The sequence below is a fragment of the Dendropsophus ebraccatus genome, chromosome 14, assembly GCF_027789765.1.
Source record: "Dendropsophus ebraccatus isolate aDenEbr1 chromosome 14, aDenEbr1.pat, whole genome shotgun sequence".
Classification (NCBI taxonomy): Eukaryota; Metazoa; Chordata; class Amphibia; order Anura; family Hylidae; genus Dendropsophus; species Dendropsophus ebraccatus.
Genome location: NC_091467.1, coordinates 53,796,502 through 53,815,937, shown reverse-complemented (window position 1 = coordinate 53,815,937; position 19,436 = coordinate 53,796,502). Strand labels below are relative to the sequence as shown.

General features: G+C 50.2%; 5 non-coding genes and 3 pseudogenes across 5 annotated transcripts; all 8 read right to left on the bottom strand.

Moving 5' to 3' along the window:
• Positions 1-905: 905 nt before the first annotated feature.
• On the bottom strand, positions 906-1,096 carry LOC138773667 (U2 spliceosomal RNA). Its single transcript, XR_011360207.1, has one exon. It is a non-coding gene; the product is annotated as a U2 spliceosomal RNA (small nuclear RNA).
• A 958-nt stretch (positions 1,097-2,054) lies between these two features.
• On the bottom strand, positions 2,055-2,245 carry LOC138773655 (U2 spliceosomal RNA). Its single transcript, XR_011360205.1, has one exon. It is a non-coding gene; the product is annotated as a U2 spliceosomal RNA (small nuclear RNA).
• Positions 2,246-3,207: 962 nt separating this feature from the next.
• LOC138773643 (U2 spliceosomal RNA) lies at positions 3,208-3,398 on the bottom strand. The gene has a single exon (XR_011360204.1). It is a non-coding gene; the product is annotated as a U2 spliceosomal RNA (small nuclear RNA).
• Positions 3,399-4,356: 958 nt separating this feature from the next.
• On the bottom strand, positions 4,357-4,547 carry LOC138773632 (U2 spliceosomal RNA). The gene has a single exon (XR_011360200.1). It is a non-coding gene; the product is annotated as a U2 spliceosomal RNA (small nuclear RNA).
• Positions 4,548-5,513: 966 nt separating this feature from the next.
• On the bottom strand, positions 5,514-5,704 carry LOC138773621 (U2 spliceosomal RNA). The gene has a single exon (XR_011360199.1). It is a non-coding gene; the product is annotated as a U2 spliceosomal RNA (small nuclear RNA).
• A 962-nt stretch (positions 5,705-6,666) lies between these two features.
• Positions 6,667-6,846, bottom strand: LOC138773528 (U2 spliceosomal RNA; annotated as a pseudogene).
• A 6,019-nt stretch (positions 6,847-12,865) lies between these two features.
• Positions 12,866-13,037, bottom strand: LOC138773457 (U2 spliceosomal RNA; annotated as a pseudogene).
• A 5,474-nt stretch (positions 13,038-18,511) lies between these two features.
• LOC138773666 (U2 spliceosomal RNA) lies at positions 18,512-18,654 on the bottom strand (annotated as a pseudogene).
• Between the last annotated feature and the right edge of the window lie 782 nt (positions 18,655-19,436).

The following is a 19,436-nucleotide window of genomic DNA, read 5'->3' as shown; positions in this document are numbered from 1 at the left end:
AGCCAGACATACATACCCTATTATGCGCTCCACCCTCTCAGATGGCGGACCGGACGTGCTTTCACACTGCATCTCCTATTGCCTAGCACTGCCTCTGTCTTCCTTTCTGCTCTCAAATCTGAATAGCTCCACCCCCCAATCACACTGCGTCTGCTTCCACCTGATGGATGGCAGACATACACGTCTCTGTCTCTGTCTCCGTCTCTGTCTGGCATACATGACATGCAGCTAGCTCTTTGGCTGGCTGTCTCTGTAGCTGGCTGGCTGTCTCTGTGGCTGGCTGCCTAGCTGGCTAGCTTATTATTAGTACCTACCTACCTACCTACCTACCTATCTATCTATCTATCTATCTATCTATCTATCTATCTATCTATCTATCTATCTAATCTATCCTATCTATCCTATCTATTCTATCTAATGTATCTAATCTATCTATCAAAGAACATGGAGGGTGAATTCTCCCAGCTGGAGCCGTAGGCAGGCAGCATCAGCAGGATACATCGGCCGGCCACCAGGAAATCAAATCCAAAGGAAACGGTTTAATAAACTGCACCTACCTTTCCACCTACCTGCTCGGTCGCTTGACCGGCTGCAACTGAGCTGCTTGTTGTGCTGGCAGCTGTGTATAGCAGCAAAGCCTTGATGACATCACGTCCCGCGATGACATCACCAGCACTGGCCCGGCAGCCAAGTTGTAAACAACTCTGCCAGTTGGTTGCCATGGCAACAGAGGCCAGCAAGTCTTGGACAAACAAACTTTTCGTAGCCACACTCGGGCTAATTTTTCGGGGTCGGTCCACCTGCGCACAACACACTCGAGGGATGTTTCTTGCAAAACAGTAGTTTCAGGTGCAGCCGGCTTGTTTCCTTCTTCATTCTTTTGCTCTGTTTTTTGCAAACTCATTAGGGGGTGCACTGAACCTGGAGGCACTGCAATACCAGGTCAATGCCTGGAGAGGACAGAGCAAGCTCTTTTTCCATCTCCCTGTTCTAAAAATCCATTTAATATATGGTCCCCAGATAGGGGACGTATCAGATATTAAACTGATAAGAACAGATACTACACTTGATCTTAGCCAAAAGGCCGAGAAGCGATGGCCACAACGGTTTCCCGAAAACTCCCCTTCTCGGACACCACGTCCTTCTTGTTAAGGCGAAGCCAGACATACATACCCTATTATGCGCTCCACCCTCTCAGATGGCGGACCGGACGTGCTTTCACACTGCATCTCCTATTGCCTAGCACTGCCTCTGTCTTCCTTTCTGCTCTCAAATCTGAATAGCTCCACCCCCCAATCACACTGCGTCTGCTTCCACCTGATGGATGGCAGACATACACGTCTCTGTCTCTGTCTCCGTCTCTGTCTGGCATACATGACATGCAGCTAGCTCTTTGGCTGGCTGTCTCTGTAGCTGGCTGGCTGTCTCTGTGGCTGGCTGCCTAGCTGGCTAGCTTATTATTAGTACCTACCTACCTACCTACCTATCTATCTATCTATCTATCTATCTATCTATCTATCTATCTATCTATCTAATCTATCCTATCTATCCTATCTATTCTATCTAATGTATCTAATCTATCTATCAAAGAACATGGAGGGTGAATTCTCCCAGCTGGAGCCGTAGGCAGGCAGCATCAGCAGGATACATCGGCCGGCCACCAGGAAATCAAATCCAAAGGAAACGGTTTAATAAACTGCACCTACCTTTCCACCTACCTGCTCGGTCGCTTGACCGGCTGCAACTGAGCTGCTTGTTGTGCTGGCAGCTGTGTATAGCAGCAAAGCCTTGATGACATCACGTCCCGCGATGACATCACCAGCACTGGCCCGGCAGCCAAGTTGTAAACAACTCTGCCAGTTGGTTGCCATGGCAACAGAGGCCAGCAAGTCTTGGACAAACAAACTTTTCGTAGCCACACTCGGGCTAATTTTTCGGGGTCGGTCCACCTGCGCACAACACACTCGAGGGATGTTTCTTGCAAAACAGTAGTTTCAGGTGCAGCCGGCTTGTTTCCTTCTTCATTCTTTTGCTCTGTTTTTTGCAAACTCATTAGGGGGTGCACTGAACCTGGAGGCACTGCAATACCAGGTCAATGCCTGGAGAGGACAGAGCAAGCTCTTTTTCCATCTCCCTGTTCTAAAAATCCATTTAATATATGGTCCCCAGATAGGGGACGTATCAGATATTAAACTGATAAGAACAGATACTACACTTGATCTTAGCCAAAAGGCCGAGAAGCGATGGCCACAACGGTTTCCCGAAAACTCCCCTTCTCGGACACCACGTCCTTCTTGTTAAGGCGAAGCCAGACATACATACCCTATTATGCGCTCCACCCTCTCAGATGGCGGACCGGACGTGCTTTCACACTGCATCTCCTATTGCCTAGCACTGCCTCTGTCTTCCTTTCTGCTCTCAAATCTGAATAGCTCCACCCCCCAATCACACTGCGTCTGCTTCCACCTGATGGATGGCAGACATACACGTCTCTGTCTCTGTCTCCGTCTCTGTCTGGCATACATGACATGCAGCTAGCTCTTTGGCTGGCTGTCTCTGTAGCTGGCTGGCTGTCTCTGTGGCTGGCTGCCTAGCTGGCTAGCTTATTATTAGTACCTACCTACCTACCTACCTATCTATCTATCTATCTATCTATCTATCTATCTATCTATCTATCTATCTATCTAATCTATCCTATCTATCCTATCTATTCTATCTAATGTATCTAATCTATCTATCAAAGAACATGGAGGGTGAATTCTCCCAGCTGGAGCCGTAGGCAGGCAGCATCAGCAGGATACATCGGCCGGCCACCAGGAAATCAAATCCAAAGGAAACGGTTTAATAAACTGCACCTACCTTTCCACCTACCTGCTCGGTCGCTTGACCGGCTGCAACTGAGCTGCTTGTTGTGCTGGCAGCTGTGTATAGCAGCAAAGCCTTGATGACATCACGTCCCGCGATGACATCACCAGCACTGGCCCGGCAGCCAAGTTGTAAACAACTCTGCCAGTTGGTTGCCATGGCAACAGAGGCCAGCAAGTCTTGGACAAACAAACTTTTCGTAGCCACACTCGGGCTAATTTTTCGGGGTCGGTCCACCTGCGCACAACACACTCGAGGGATGTTTCTTGCAAAACAGTAGTTTCAGGTGCAGCCGGCTTGTTTCCTTCTTCATTCTTTTGCTCTGTTTTTTGCAAACTCATTAGGGGGTGCACTGAACCTGGAGGCACTGCAATACCAGGTCAATGCCTGGAGAGGACAGAGCAAGCTCTTTTTCCATCTCCCTGTTCTAAAAATCCATTTAATATATGGTCCCCAGATAGGGGACGTATCAGATATTAAACTGATAAGAACAGATACTACACTTGATCTTAGCCAAAAGGCCGAGAAGCGATGGCCACAACGGTTTCCCGAAAACTCCCCTTCTCGGACACCACGTCCTTCTTGTTAAGGCGAAGCCAGACATACATACCCTATTATGCGCTCCACCCTCTCAGATGGCGGACCGGACGTGCTTTCACACTGCATCTCCTATTGCCTAGCACTGCCTCTGTCTTCCTTTCTGCTCTCAAATCTGAATAGCTCCACCCCCCAATCACACTGCGTCTGCTTCCACCTGATGGATGGCAGACATACACGTCTCTGTCTCTGTCTCCGTCTCTGTCTGGCATACATGACATGCAGCTAGCTCTTTGGCTGGCTGTCTCTGTAGCTGGCTGGCTGTCTCTGTGGCTGGCTGCCTAGCTGGCTAGCTTATTATTAGTACCTACCTACCTACCTACCTATCTATCTATCTATCTATCTATCTATCTATCTATCTATCTATCTATCTAATCTATCCTATCTATCCTATCTATTCTATCTAATGTATCTAATCTATCTATCAAAGAACATGGAGGGTGAATTCTCCCAGCTGGAGCCGTAGGCAGGCAGCATCAGCAGGATACATCGGCCGGCCACCAGGAAATCAAATCCAAAGGAAACGGTTTAATAAACTGCACCTACCTTTCCACCTACCTGCTCGGTCGCTTGACCGGCTGCAACTGAGCTGCTTGTTGTGCTGGCAGCTGTGTATAGCAGCAAAGCCTTGATGACATCACGTCCCGCGATGACATCACCAGCACTGGCCCGGCAGCCAAGTTGTAAACAACTCTGCCAGTTGGTTGCCATGGCAACAGAGGCCAGCAAGTCTTGGACAAACAAACTTTTCGTAGCCACACTCGGGCTAATTTTTCGGGGTCGGTCCACCTGCGCACAACACACTCGAGGGATGTTTCTTGCAAAACAGTAGTTTCAGGTGCAGCCGGCTTGTTTCCTTCTTCATTCTTTTGCTCTGTTTTTTGCAAACTCATTAGGGGGTGCACTGAACCTGGAGGCACTGCAATACCAGGTCAATGCCTGGAGAGGACAGAGCAAGCTCTTTTTCCATCTCCCTGTTCTAAAAATCCATTTAATATATGGTCCCCAGATAGGGGACGTATCAGATATTAAACTGATAAGAACAGATACTACACTTGATCTTAGCCAAAAGGCCGAGAAGCGATGGCCACAACGGTTTCCCGAAAACTCCCCTTCTCGGACACCACGTCCTTCTTGTTAAGGCGAAGCCAGACATACATACCCTATTATGCGCTCCACCCTCTCAGATGGCGGACCGGACGTGCTTTCACACTGCATCTCCTATTGCCTAGCACTGCCTCTGTCTTCCTTTCTGCTCTCAAATCTGAATAGCTCCACCCCCCAATCACACTGCGTCTGCTTCCACCTGATGGATGGCAGACATACACGTCTCTGTCTCTGTCTCCGTCTCTGTCTGGCATACATGACATGCAGCTAGCTCTTTGGCTGGCTGTCTCTGTAGCTGGCTGGCTGTCTCTGTGGCTGGCTGCCTAGCTGGCTAGCTTATTATTAGTACCTACCTACCTACCTACCTACCTATCTATCTATCTATCTATCTATCTATCTATCTATCTATCTATCTATCTATCTAATCTATCCTATCTATCCTATCTATTCTATCTAATGTATCTAATCTATCTATCAAAGAACATGGAGGGTGAATTCTCCCAGCTGGAGCCGTAGGCAGGCAGCATCAGCAGGATACATCGGCCGGCCACCAGGAAATCAAATCCAAAGGAAACGGTTTAATAAACTGCACCTACCTTTCCACCTACCTGCTCGGTCGCTTGACCGGCTGCAACTGAGCTGCTTGTTGTGCTGGCAGCTGTGTATAGCAGCAAAGCCTTGATGACATCACGTCCCGCGATGACATCACCAGCACTGGCCCGGCAGCCAAGTTGTAAACAACTCTGCCAGTTGGTTGCCATGGCAACAGAGGCCAGCAAGTCTTGGACAAACAAACTTTTCGTAGCCACACTCGGGCTAATTTTTCGGGGTCGGTCCACCTGCGCACAACACACTCGAGGGATGTTTCTTGCAAAACAGTAGTTTCAGGTGCAGCCGGCTTGTTTCCTTCTTCATTCTTTTGCTCTGTTTTTTGCAAACTCATTAGGGGGTGCACTGAACCTGGAGGCACTGCAATACCAGGTCAATGCCTGGAGAGGACAGAGCAAGCTCTTTTTCCATCTCCCTGTTCTAAAAATCCATTTAATATATGGTCCCCAGATAGGGGACGTATCAGATATTAAACTGATAAGAACAGATACTACACTTGATCTTAGCCAAAAGGCCGAGAAGCGATGGCCACAACGGTTTCCCGAAAACTCCCCTTCTCGGACACCACGTCCTTCTTGTTAAGGCGAAGCCAGACATACATACCCTATTATGCGCTCCACCCTCTCAGATGGCGGACCGGACGTGCTTTCACACTGCATCTCCTATTGCCTAGCACTGCCTCTGTCTTCCTTTCTGCTCTCAAATCTGAATAGCTCCACCCCCCAATCACACTGCGTCTGCTTCCACCTGATGGATGGCAGACATACACGTCTCTGTCTCTGTCTCCGTCTCTGTCTGGCATACATGACATGCAGCTAGCTCTTTGGCTGGCTGTCTCTGTAGCTGGCTGGCTGTCTCTGTGGCTGGCTGCCTAGCTGGCTAGCTTATTATTAGTACCTACCTACCTACCTACCTACCTATCTATCTATCTATCTATCTATCTATCTATCTATCTATCTATCTATCTAATCTATCCTATCTATCCTATCTATTCTATCTAATGTATCTAATCTATCTATCAAAGAACATGGAGGGTGAATTCTCCCAGCTGGAGCCGTAGGCAGGCAGCATCAGCAGGATACATCGGCCGGCCACCAGGAAATCAAATCCAAAGGAAACGGTTTAATAAACTGCACCTACCTTTCCACCTACCTGCTCGGTCGCTTGACCGGCTGCAACTGAGCTGCTTGTTGTGCTGGCAGCTGTGTATAGCAGCAAAGCCTTGATGACATCACGTCCCGCGATGACATCACCAGCACTGGCCCGGCAGCCAAGTTGTAAACAACTCTGCCAGTTGGTTGCCATGGCAACAGAGGCCAGCAAGTCTTGGACAAACAAACTTTTCGTAGCCACACTCGGGCTAATTTTTCGGGGTCGGTCCACCTGCGCACAACACACTCGAGGGATGTTTCTTGCAAAACAGTAGTTTCAGGTGCAGCCGGCTTGTTTCCTTCTTCATTCTTTTGCTCTGTTTTTTGCAAACTCATTAGGGGGTGCACTGAACCTGGAGGCACTGCAATACCAGGTCAATGCCTGGAGAGGACAGAGCAAGCTCTTTTTCCATCTCCCTGTTCTAAAAATCCATTTAATATATGGTCCCCAGATAGGGGACGTATCAGATATTAAACTGATAAGAACAGATTTTTTTTTTTTTTTACAAAAGTTTATTAGACAAATCAATCCAACATAAGTTTTCAAAAAATATACATAACCTTCCAGCATAAAGTGTACAATACAAACATCACCAATAACAACATCAGTAGAACCTTCAAGTACAAGTACTCACAATAGAAAGAAAACAATCTATTATACCCAATGTTTCCATTTCTTTACCTTCCAAACTCCCTCCGCATCAGAACCAGACCGTATACTGTCCATTTTATACGTGAAATACAATTTACTCAGAAACAGTTTAACAGAATCATCAACGGACAATTGAGCATGGTGATAAAACAGAAGGTTACGAGAGTCCCACAGCGTTTCTCTCAAGACTGTAATGAACAGCCACGCCACCCTATGCTGTGCTGAAGTGCCTAACCCCACACCATAAAAGAACAAATTAAGAGGACCGGATGTAATTCCTGTCAATTCCATGAATAAGCGTTGTAGTCTGACAATTACTTGTTGAGGAAAGGAACAAACCCAGAACAAATGAGCAATTGTCTCTGCACCACCACACCTGTCCCTTGGACAACAGACCGAAGGCGCCATACCTCTATGATGGAGAAACTCTCTGGTAGGAAGTGCATTGTGGAATGCCAGCCATGTTACCTCTCTCTGCCTTGCAGTCACTGGTAATGCGGTAATAAATTTCCATGCTCTTTTGGCTTGCAAGCTGGACAAGGACACAATATTACACACAGTTTCCTCAGCACGGACAAATTTTAGAATATGTGTTTTACTTGTACATAGTAATCCCAAGGATTTCAAATTATATTTATTCAGGAATGTTTGCAGGCAGAAATAAAAGGAAGGAGTCACAAATGCCCACGGTTTAGTCCTATCCACAGATAACCATCCCCATTTTTGGAACATCCAGCCACCCAGATAACGGACCATGTGTCCCACCCAGCTAGTACTGAGGACAAGCTTATGGATAAACAACCAATAATGTAATTGACACAAGAAGGCGATATTTGGAAAGTGCAAACCTCCATTGTCTCTCAATTTCATGCACTTGTCCCTGGACACTTTCTCCATTCTGGAGCCCCATAAGAAGATACACAATACTCTTGTAATACGCTGGAGCCACCTAGTGGTAGGAGGGAAAACACCAGTGAGGTAAAAGATCATTGGCAGAATAATAGCTTTAATAATCAGCACTTTGCCAAACAGAGTCATCTGTCGTGACCTATAAAAGTTGAGCTTCTGAGTCACACGTTCTCCCAATCTGTTGAAGGACCTTTCACCAGTTAAATTTTTATCAAAATGCACCCCCAAAATGTCCAACCCTTGTGGGTCACGAGGCACCTGAGAATCTAGAATAGGAGTACGTTCAGCAAAGCAAGTATACCGACATTTCTCCCAGTTAACTGATAAGGACGACATAGAGCAAAAGATCCGTAAGTGCAATTTGGCCCGATTTACATCCGCTTGAGATGTGTTCACAAGCACTACATCGTCCATATAGGCCAGTACTTTGACTGCCTCCCCCTTTGCTCCCGGCACAAAAAAACCTTTAATAACCTTGTCTTTAATAACCGACTGAATAAAAGGTTCCATTACACTTATGAACAATACCGGGGATAAGGGGCAGCCTTGCCGAACCCCTGAAGATACTGTGAACAGGTCACCTAATGTCCCATTCACCAGAACGCAGCTGGTGATATTTGTGTACATACCCTCTATCACACGAAGTATAGCTGTTGGAATACCGAACATTTGAAGGACCATGAAAAGAAATTTATGCGACACTCTATCATAAGCCTTTTGTAAGTCCAGAGAAGTAAGGACCAATTGACAGTTTGTAGACACAGCGTGGTGAATAACATCTCTAACCAATATTAAATTCTCATGTATACGCCTGCCAGGTATGGCGCAGGTTTGAGCAGGCCCAAAGAGGTCTGGCAAAACAGTTTTTAAACGTGTTGTAAGCAATTTAGCAACTACCTTGTAATCCACATTAAGTAGGGTAATTGGACGCCAATTTTTGACATCCCTACGGTCACCTTTTTTGTAAAGCAGAGTAATAACTCCCTCCTTCATGGAAGGAGCAAGCACCCCTGTAGAAAGGATAAGCTGGATGAGTTGGACAAACACCACCTTAATAATATCCCAAAAAGTAATATAAAATTCTTTAGATATCCCATCCAAACCAGGGGTTTTATTGTTCTGCATGCCCTTCAATGTATCCAGAACCTCCCCCTCAGTCACCAGTGTTGTCAAAGAAGGAACCTGAGCCTCTGGGACCCTAGTATCCAACACAGAAACATATTCCTCCATCTCAGGTTCTGAAACACAATCACGGTTAACAAACAAATCCGCATAAAAACTGGTGACAGTGGGTCCCACATTGGAGCCCTGTACCTCAGTCCCATTCTTATCCAGAACAGATTTGATAACAGATGCTGTACGGACTGATTTTTTGAAGAAATACCTGGTACACTGCTCACCTTCCTCCACGTGCCGTACTTTAGCACGGAATATGATTTGTTTACCCCTGTCAGCAAGAAAATCATTAAACCTTTGTTTAGCAGCAGTCAGTTCGTCCTCCACATCAATACCTTCCTGCTTTAGTTTACCTAACAGCACTAAACTATTGACCATTTTGACATATTGTTGTCGGCGCTGTCTGGCCACACTTTTACCATAACATTTGAAGAAAGAAGCAATTTCACCCTTCACCCAGTCCCACCATAGCAAAAGTGAGTCAAAAGTATGTGCCTTAGCATACCACATATCAAATTTTTTGGCAAATAAACTGTAAACATCAGGCCCACACAATAGTGAATTGTTGAGTTTCCAGAATCCCTTACCATGTAACACCGCCCCTTGTAATGACACAGTACCAAGTAACCCCACATGGTCAGAGAAACCCACATCAATGTGATTGTAACCCACAACTTGGAAATGAGCCGTAGCAAATATAAAGTCAATTCGTGACTTGACCGTACCTCTATCAGCAAAATAGGTGAAAACAATGTCATTTGAATTATAAACCGTACAAACATCTTGTAAGGAGAAGTCTTGTACAATAGAAACCAGCAGTTTACCAGTACTATCCACATGTGACACATTAGTAGTCCCACAGCGCCCTCTAGTGTCAATGATGCAGTTAAAGTCACCTGTAAGAATAGTAGGTAAGGTGCCTGGTAGGAAAAAACGCAGGTTAGTGAGAAAATCCACTCGTTCTGCCTTCTGAGCAGGAGCGTAAACATTTAACAATCTCAAGGGGACACCAGAGAATTCCAAGTCTAACTGTTGCAAGCGTCCCGGTATGAGAACAGTATGACGCAAACAATGTAATAGCTGAGATTTAAGCAAAATACCTATTCCAGCATTCCTTGAAGCATCTGAAGGAGCCCAGAATGCAGGCCCATGTGTCCATTCAGCATCAGAAGGCAGAGTATGTAATGAACATTCCTGAAGGCAAATAACATCTACAGGCTGAGTGCTCAAAAAATCAAAAATAGCTGCTCTCCTGACTTTAGAGGCCAATCCTCTAACATTTAGGGAAAGAATCTTGAACATGGTAAAGCAAGGAAAGCAGGTAAACTAAAAACAGTCAAAAGACAAAAATTAAGTCTGTGCTTCTGGGAAGCAACATACCTCCTGCAGCTGAAGAACTCCGGCCGAATCCAGGTATTCTGCAGAGGGGGAAATCGGAGCCTGATGACAGGGTATCTCAGCTTCAGCCGTAGACATAACGTCGTCCTCAGACGAACCGGAGAGGATGCTGAAACGATTAGCACTGGGAGCAGCATCCATCAGCTTCTTCTTAGGAGGGCCCGTACCCTCCCTACATTGCTTGCGACGAGCCCGTACAAGCGTGAAGCCCTGCTGGTCCTGGTCAGCTGCAGGCGTGGGCGGAATCACGGTGCCAGAGGACGAAGGTAGGACACTGTCGGATGTGTCAGTGTCAGCCCAGGAAATGACAGCACTGGTCTCCTCACCATCAGATTGCATCGGGGACTGGAATTCTTCAATGTCGTCATCCGTGGAGGCAGGCAGCGAAGGTGGGCCGGACTCAATCTGCTGTGGGGCAGGGGAGGCCTCAGCAACCGCTCCAGCGTCAGGAACAATGAGTGGCCTTGGACTCGCATCAGCAGCACGGTCAGATGCCAAAGGGGTCACTGGCGCTATCTGCAATGGCGGAGGCAAAAGCAGAGGTGGCATACGAGCAAAAGCCTGGGCCATAGTAAGCTCTTTTACAGGCTCCTCAGGCTGCTCTACAGGTGGCTCAACCTCCAAAAAAATAGGTCCACGGCCTGAGCTGGCAGCATCAGCGTAGCTTCGACTGGTTCTCATACCTTTGGGGCAGGCCCGTGCCAGGTGCTCCCTTGAACCACAGAGATCACAGGTGCGAGGCTTCAAGCAGCTTCCAGCATCATGGTCTTGTCCTCCACAATTCCGGCAACAGCGACCAGTGGGGCAGGAGTCCTTTGTGTGCCCAAAACTCAGGCACTGGCGGCAGTACTTCGGCTGACCTGGGTACACCAGGTATCCTCGATTGCCTCCCAGGGAGAAGGTAGCAGGTGGATTCATGATCCCCCCAATGCCATCAGGGTCTGGACGAAACCGCACCCAGAAACGAAGCTTGCCATTCGGGATCCCGAAGCAGTTCCTCAGCTTAGTGCCTCCTCTGACGCTGCTGCAATATCTCTGAAGAAAGGCCACCACATGAGCCAGCTCAGTGAAGGGGTTGTAGAGGTGGACGGTCACCGGCTTCTCATCCATCTGGAACAGCGGCAGCAAGATGAAGTCCTTCAGCTCCTGCTTCTTTATCAGCTCCTTGCACTTCTCAAAGATTGAGAGGCACTGAGAATTCGTCTCAAAAGAGACGTCAAACAGCCCTTGGGAAGCGTTGTCTTGAAGGCAGAAGATCTCCGAGGCGTTCAGCTTCAACATCCTAAAAAGGACGACTTGAACGAAAGTTCCCAGCTCATATCTGCGGTTGCAGTCTGGCTTCACCAGAAATCGCACAGTGTTACGGATGCCTTGTGACTCCATTCCACCAGCAGGATGATCCTCTTCTCTTGATCTTAGCCAAAAGGCCGAGAAGCGATGGCCACAACGGTTTCCCGAAAACTCCCCTTCTCGGACACCACGTCCTTCTTGTTAAGGCGAAGCCAGACATACATACCCTATTATGCGCTCCACCCTCTCAGATGGCGGACCGGACGTGCTTTCACACTGCATCTCCTATTGCCTAGCACTGCCTCTGTCTTCCTTTCTGCTCTCAAATCTGAATAGCTCCACCCCCCAATCACACTGCGTCTGCTTCCACCTGATGGATGGCAGACATACACGTCTCTGTCTCTGTCTCCGTCTCTGTCTGGCATACATGACATGCAGCTAGCTCTTTGGCTGGCTGTCTCTGTAGCTGGCTGGCTGTCTCTGTGGCTGGCTGCCTAGCTGGCTAGCTTATTATTAGTACCTACCTACCTACCTACCTACCTATCTATCTATCTATCTATCTATCTATCTATCTATCTATCTATCTATCTAATCTATCCTATCTATCCTATCTATTCTATCTAATGTATCTAATCTATCTATCAAAGAACATGGAGGGTGAATTCTCCCAGCTGGAGCCGTAGGCAGGCAGCATCAGCAGGATACATCGGCCGGCCACCAGGAAATCAAATCCAAAGGAAACGGTTTAATAAACTGCACCTACCTTTCCACCTACCTGCTCGGTCGCTTGACCGGCTGCAACTGAGCTGCTTGTTGTGCTGGCAGCTGTGTATAGCAGCAAAGCCTTGATGACATCACGTCCCGCGATGACATCACCAGCACTGGCCCGGCAGCCAAGTTGTAAACAACTCTGCCAGTTGGTTGCCATGGCAACAGAGGCCAGCAAGTCTTGGACAAACAAACTTTTCGTAGCCACACTCGGGCTAATTTTTCGGGGTCGGTCCACCTGCGCACAACACACTCGAGGGATGTTTCTTGCAAAACAGTAGTTTCAGGTGCAGCCGGCTTGTTTCCTTCTTCATTCTTTTGCTCTGTTTTTTGCAAACTCATTAGGGGGTGCACTGAACCTGGAGGCACTGCAATACCAGGTCAATGCCTGGAGAGGACAGAGCAAGCTCTTTTTCCATCTCCCTGTTCTAAAAATCCATTTAATATATGGTCCCCAGATAGGGGACGTATCAGATATTAAACTGATAAGAACAGATTTTTTTGATTGAAAATATCTTTATTACAATCAGTCGTCGTCAGGCATACATAAACTGTGACGCAGCACAGTTCAATAAATAAGACACTACATACTCAGCACCATGGTACAACATACAGCACAGGCTCCCTACGCTATACATCATACCACCCGCTACACTAGCATTCCGGCATACCTTAACAATCCTAAAACAACAAACGATAAAGCAATACAGACAAGTGATGGGGTAAGGGGGGTGGGAAAGAGGGGGGTAGGGAGGGGAAATCACAGGCCCGAAGCTTTATTGAAAGACAACACAACACAAGGGGAGAGGGGGAAGGAGAGGGGTATCAATCCTCTTCTTCCTGGTCCGATCTGTCCATGATGGAATAGTCTCTGAGCAGGCTGTGGACCAGCCTGCGGCAGTCCAGAAAGGACATCCTCTCCTTCTTCAGAATGAGGCGGTTCCTGGCAAGCCATATAGCGTCCTTAAAACAGTTCATAAGGCGCCAGGCCTCCCGGGTTGCCTCATCGCCGAAATTCCCAGGGAACAGGCCGTACAGCACCGCGCAGTGCGTTAGCCTGTTCCTGGGCACACAGTCACTGAGTTCGAGTTCCAGGGCGTCCAACAGGCCCTGAGCAAACGGACACTGCCAAAAGAGGTGCAAAGATGTTTCCTCCACGAAGGGGCACCGGGGGCAGTACCGCGTTTTGCACAAGTTGCGGGCATGCATGAATGACCTCAAAGGCAGTCCCCCCTGAATGGCCATCCAAGACAAGTCCTTGTGCCCGTTGGTCAGCTTCGCCGAAGCCACATTTGTCCATATAGTCTCTGCGGTGGCCGCAGTGAGCCCTGGAACGAGCTCCATAGAGTCCTGTGCTCTGATGAGCTTGTGGACAGTTTTTGGCTTCCACAAGTCGGGCTTGAGTCCCTCCAGTTGGTGTTCCCTCACAAACTTGACGACGCCCCCGTAGAACCAGGGAGTGTGCCAGTTGTAAGGGATGGAGCTGTCCCACTTGTCCCAGCTCAGACCCCTCCAGAGGGGGAGGAGGAACAGGCGAGACATGGACCTGCCCGCAGAGCCATTTTTCTGTTGCAGAGTCCTCCGCACACAGTCACATACAAAGGCTGCCTGCAGCAAGGTAGGGATATCCGGAACACCTTTTCCGCCCTTGCGGGGTTCCTTGTACATCACGGAGCGCTTCACTCTGTCCATTTTGGAGCCCCAGATGAAACAAAACACGGTCCTGGTGATGGCCCTGCAGACGGTGACATGGGGGGGCCAGGCCTGTGCGGTGTACTGGAGCACAGGCAGAACTTCGTTCCTCAGGACCAATGCTTTGCCCTCAATGGTGAGGTGTCTGAGGCTCCACAGCCCGATCTTCGTATTGACCTTAGCCAATCGCTCTTCCCAGGACTTGAGGGCCGCGCCTTCCTTTCCGAACCAGACTCCAAGGATCTTGATGAAGTCCGGTTTGATGGTAAACGGGAAGGGGGCGGAGGAAGCCAGGTGCCACTCCCCGAAGAGCATAGCCTCCGCCTTCCCGCAGTTGACCTTTGCCCCTGAAGCCTTTCCGAACTTCTCGCAGGTCTGGACGAGTGCGGTCACCGAACGCTGGTCAGCGCAGAAGACGGTCACGTCGTCCATGTACAGCGAGCACTTGACCTCGTGTCGATCGGGTCCGGGTACGGTGATCCCTCTGATCTCTCCGTTCTGCCGTATAGCCTCCGCGAAGGATTCTATAACACAAACAAAAAGGAGAGGTGAGAGAGGGCAGCCTTGTCTGACCCCAGAAAGAACCGGAAAGGGGTCAGTCTTCCAGCCGTTCACCAGTACCCTGCTGAAAATATCAAAATACATCACGTTAACAAAACGACAAAACATATCACCAAGTCCTAACCTACGCAGTGCCCTGCCCATGAACTCGTGAGAGACCCGGTCGAAAGCCTTCTCCTGATCAAGGCTGACCAGGGCCGCGTGTGCACGGCGGCTTTGGATGTAATGGACCGTGTCCCTCACTAGGGCGAGGCTGTCTGCGATCCTGCGGCCGGGAATGCCACAGGTCTGGTCCAGATGGACGACCCGACCGATGACCTTCTTCAGCCGGTTGGCCAGCACCTTGGCGAGGATCTTGTAGTCCACGTTCAAGAGAGAGATGGGACGCCAATTTTTCAAGTCACATCTCTCCCCCTTCCGCTTATACAGGATCGTGATCATACCCTCCCTCAACGACGGAGGCATTCTGCCCTCCACCACCATCTCCTCGTACAGCTCCAACAGGTCCGGGCAAATGAGATCCCCCAGCGCTACATAGAGCTCCGCTGGGAGACCATCACTGCCCGGGGTCCTGCCAGGCCTAAAGGATTTAGCGGCAGAGAGCAGCTCCCCCACCGTCAAGGGGGCGTCCATGGCCGACGCACCTGCGGGATCAACAACGTTAGTGATACCTGACAGGAACTCGTCGGCCACTTCGGAGTCGGTGGTCTTCGGGGCGTAGAGGCTGCGGTAGAAGCTAGTGACAACCCCCATCACGTCCTCTTTGCCCTTCCGCAAACTTCCGGTCTCATCCCGCAGCTCAGTCAGGGGCGTGTGGCCGGCGTGGAGTTTCCTGAAAAAGAACGAGTTACATTTCTCACCCTTCTCCAGGTTCTCCACCTTGGAACGGAAGACGATTCGCTTGGATTCCTCCTCAAAGTGCCTTTGCAAGCTCTTTTTGGTCTCCTCCAGCTCCTCCTTCACGTCCCAGCCGCACCGGAGAAGGTCTTGCAGTGACCGCAGCTCGCGCTGCAGCCTCCTGAAGTCCCTCTTTCTTCCGCACGCCTGTTGACGACTCTTGGCCTGAAAGAAACTGCGAAATTGAACCTTAACAAATTCCCACCAATCACTAACACGCTCAAACATACATTTATCGTTGCGCCATACGATGTAGGCCTCTCTAAGCTCCTCCAGAACCTCCTCCTGAGCCAGTAGAGCACAATTCAGCTTCCAAGAGCCTGGGCCAGATGGGAAACCATGGCCCAGAACCCCTTGAAACAGAATGGCCCTGTGGTCAGAGAAGAAGCAGGGAACCATAGAGTGCCTAGTCTGCCTGACTGCTCGAGAGGCAAACACAAAGTCAATCCGAGAACGGAGCGAGCCATCGGGGCGGCTCCATGTATAATTAACAGAGCCGTTCCCGATGGACCCAACAACGTCCTGCAAGGATGCTTCAGTCACCATCTCGATGAGCAGTTTGGATGTGACATCCAACTTGACAGATGTCCCAGAACTGCGTCCGTCCGCTTCAATGGGGCAGTTGAAGTCCCCACCCAACACTACAGCCCTGGAGGTTGCGAGCTGGGCCCGCAGGGCCTGGAATAGTTCCAGACGCGCACCCTTCTCAGGAGAGGCATACACATTGATGAGCCTTACGGGCTCCCCCGCCCAAGAGCCGTCTGCAATTAGCAATCTGCCACAGACAAGCTCCTGAACAGAATCAAGTGTAAAGTTGCCTCCCCTGATCAGGATGGCGACCCCTGCGGACTTACAGTCGCCCCCGCCGGACCAGTAGGAGGGACCGTGGGACCACTGCCTGGCCAGATGGTTGTAGGACCTAGAAGAGGACAGAGCACATTCCTGCAACATATACACATCGCACAACTGAGCATTTAAAAACGAAAGAACTGTCTGGAATCTAGACCTATCTCTCATACTCCGCACATTTAAGCTAAAGATGGAAAGATTAGCCATGGGGAGAAAAGAAAAGGGTTAGTCACAGACTCATACGATACCACTCCGGTCGGGCGGATCCTCTTCTTCGGGGCCCGCCGGCCCGACCCATTCCCGTATGCACTCCTCCAGCGCCTCTTTCAGGTGTGCATTCTCTGGGACGTCCTCGAAGTCGAAAGCCTCCGGTTCGTCGACCAGATTCTCCACCACCTGATCCATGTCGCTTTCCTCCGGGAGGTCATCTTCGCAGACCTCGATGATCTTTTTCTTGGAGGTCTCAGCCGATGGGCTGTCCCTCACTTTCCTCTTCCTGTCGGGAACCACTGTGGGGACAAGAGGGGGAAAATCCTCCAAGGAGAGAACCACAGCAGCGGGAGGAAAGGTTAGTGCTGCTGGGTTGGGGGAGTGGGGTGGGAGGGTGGGGGTAGGGGCGGGGGACAGGGGACCCACTGAGGCAATGGGATAGGGGAGGGATTCCTCAGTGGGGGTGGGCGGGGAGGGAGAGGGGGGAGGGGGGGAAGGAGGGGAGGGGGAAGGGGTAGGGAGGGCGGGGGTGGGGGGAGGGTTAGGGGCCGTCGTCCTCTTACCCTCCTTCTTCTTCTTCTCCTTCTCCTTGGGCTTCTGCGCTGCTTGGGCTACGGCCGGCTGCTGGCTGGTCGGAGCTTTGGCAACCACGGATGCCCACGTTCTCTTCTCCCTCTGGGGGCAGGCCCTGTAGCTGTGGTCCGCATGGCCGCAGAGGTTGCAGGTTTTTGCCTTCGGACAGTCCTTGGTCCCATGCCCCGGCACTCGGCAGACTCTACAGGAATCTTCGCTGCAGTCCTTCGCCTGATGACCCTTCTTGCTGCATCTCCTGCAGATCTGCGGCATATCCGGGTAATAGATGAAGCCTGGAGCGTCACCCAAAGAGAAAGCCTGAGGCAGGTGCTGGAAACCGTCGTCCGATGACTCATCCCTGTTGAGCCTCACGACCACCGACCACTTGCCAGTCCAGAATCCAAGGCTGCTCAGGATCTTGGAGGGTTCCTTGACCACTGTGCAGTACCTTGCGAGGAATGTGGCGATGTCCTTGCCTGGGATGTACGGGTTAAGGATTGAAACCGTCACCCGCCTCTCCTCCCTTTGGATTAAGCAGTTGCTTACAAAGCGAGAGAAAGGGGATTCGGGCCTCGCTGCCTTTACCGCCTCCCAGTACCTCCTGCAGGTGTTGAAGGAGGCAAATGTCACATAGAAGATCCCAGTAAAGAAGAAAATGCTGAGGGTTTCAGCCTTGGAGAAACCCTGGTCCAGGACCATCTTCTTAGCGAACACATCCTCAGACATGTCCGGCTCTCTACCATCCACCTTCTTCAGTCGCATGGCCACCGTAGTGCGCATCCAGGGCCGCAGTGTAGGGACGCCTGGATCCGCAGCCTTGCTGGTCGTCGGCTGAGCTGGGGCGGCAGAGGAAGAGGCATCCACGACCCGGGCCTCCTGGCTCTTCCTCGCTTCCTTCTGCTGGGTCTTCTTCATCTCCGCTGCTGGTGCTGAAGAGGCCATCGCTTCTCCCGGTCGAGCTCTTTCCTGGTGGGCGGAGCTATGCAGATTCTCGTCGAAGGGGGCGGAGAGATGCAAATCCTCGTCGCCGGCTTCTTCGGGGTTCAGCGTCGTCCTTCTCGGGGTTCCGGGGCGTCTTCGTCGATCGTTCGTCGGCAGGCGGGATCGAAGTGGTTCTCCGGTCAAACCGTCGGGCACAGGACAATCGAGCAGCAGGCCGAGAGGAAGGTTCACTCTCGTTCCTGGGGAATAGCCCTACACCCAATAGCTGCAGTGAGCTTAAGACGAATTAAATCGCCGATGCCCAAAGGCCGAGTGCAGGGGGTACCCCAGGACCTGAGCCGTCAAGTCAAGGCAGTTCAGTAAGACAAGATACTACACTTGATCTTAGCCAAAAGGCCGAGAAGCGATGGCCACAACGGTTTCCCGAAAACTCCCCTTCTCGGACACCACGTCCTTCTTGTTAAGGCGAAGCCAGACATACATACCCTATTATGCGCTCCACCCTCTCAGATGGCGGACCGGACGTGCTTTCACACTGCATCTCCTATTGCCTAGCACTGCCTCTGTCTTCCTTTCTGCTCTCAAATCTGAATAGCTCCACCCCCCAATCACACTGCGTCTGCTTCCACCTGATGGATGGCAGACATACACGTCTCTGTCTCTGTCTCCGTCTCTGTCTGGCATACATGACATGCAGCTAGCTCTTTGGCTGGCTGTCTCTGTAGCTGGCTGGCTGTCTCTGTGGCTGGCTGCCTAGCTGGCTAGCTTATTATTAGTACCTACCTACCTACCTACCTATCTATCTATCTATCTATCTATCTATCTATCTATCTATCTAATCTATCCTATCTATCCTATCTATTCTATCTAATGTATCTAATCTATCTATCAAAGAACATGGAGGGTGAATTCTCCCAGCTGGAGCCGTAGGCAGGCAGCATCAGCAGGATACATCGGCCGGCCACCAGGAAATCAAATCCAAAGGAAACGGTTTAATAAACTGCACCTACCTTTCCACCTACCTGCTCGGTCGCTTGACCGGCTGCAACTGAGCTGCTTGTTGTGCTGGCAGCTGTGTATAGCAGCAAAGCCTTGATGACATCACGTCCCGCGATGACATCACCAGCACTGGCCCGGCAGCCAAGTTGTAAACAACTCTGCCAGTTGGTTGCCATGGCAACAGAGGCCAG